Genomic DNA, 1,019 nt, shown 5'->3' on the forward strand with positions numbered 1-1,019 from the left:
GGAGGAGGGGGAGGTGGAGCAGCAGGAGCAGGGGAGGAGCAGAGGAACAGAAAAGCCTTCTTATTCATTCACTCCTCCATCCCATCATCAGACCTGAGCATGTGCTTCATCAACCTGAAGGTCAGGGGATGAAGCCGTGGGTCAGGGGCCACTCAGGGGCCGTTTGTGGGACCACAATAAAACCTGACGCTGCCTTTTATTCTTATGACTCATGAAGTTTGAGTAAAAAAAAAAAGTCTCAGATTAAAGTGAAGTTCACGTCTGATGAAATGATGGAGTGAAGTTTTAGCTGAACATTAAGTCAGACTTTAAGTTTAAGAGACTTCAGAAACAGGAGATCAGGTTAAAGTTGAATAGGGGAGTGGGGGCATATTATTGAATTAAGTCTTTATGAATAAAACAAAGGCCAAACTCGTTTGATGTGAGTTTTTCAGATCCAGGGTTGAAGCTGAAAGGAAAAGCTGCAGCAGGTCATGTGTTGACTTTTTTTTTTCTTTTCTTTCCTCAGAGAAAATGTTTCATCTGCGCTCCGTCCTGCTGAGAATCAGCTGAGAAGCTTCTGGACTCAGTGTAGACCAGCTTGGTCATGTGACCTTCCTGTGGCCCAGCAAACGGAGACAATAAACCAACCACAAAACAGGAACAATAGGGTTAGGACACACCCACTTAAAGTCTGGTTTGGTCTCCCACTCATCAATCTATAGACACATGGACATCAAGTTAAAATCTCTGATTTTCTCCATGGACTTTGGTCTGAACTAAAATCTCTGATTTTCTCCATGGACTTTGGTCTGAACTAAAATCTCTGATTTTCTCCATGGACTTTGGTCTGAACTAAAATCTCTGATTTTCTCCATGGACTTTGGTCTGAACTAAAATCTCTGATTTTCTCCATGGACTTTGGTCTGAACTAAAATCTCTGATTTTCTCCATGGACTTTGGTCTGAACTAAAATCTCTGATTTTCTCCATGGACTTTGGTCTGAACTAAAATCTCTGATTTTGATTTTCTCCATGAGG

This window comes from Cynoglossus semilaevis, chromosome 2 (genome assembly GCF_000523025.1).
Source record: "Cynoglossus semilaevis isolate Cse_v1.0 chromosome 2, Cse_v1.0, whole genome shotgun sequence".
NCBI classification, from domain to species: domain Eukaryota; kingdom Metazoa; phylum Chordata; class Actinopteri; order Pleuronectiformes; family Cynoglossidae; genus Cynoglossus; species Cynoglossus semilaevis.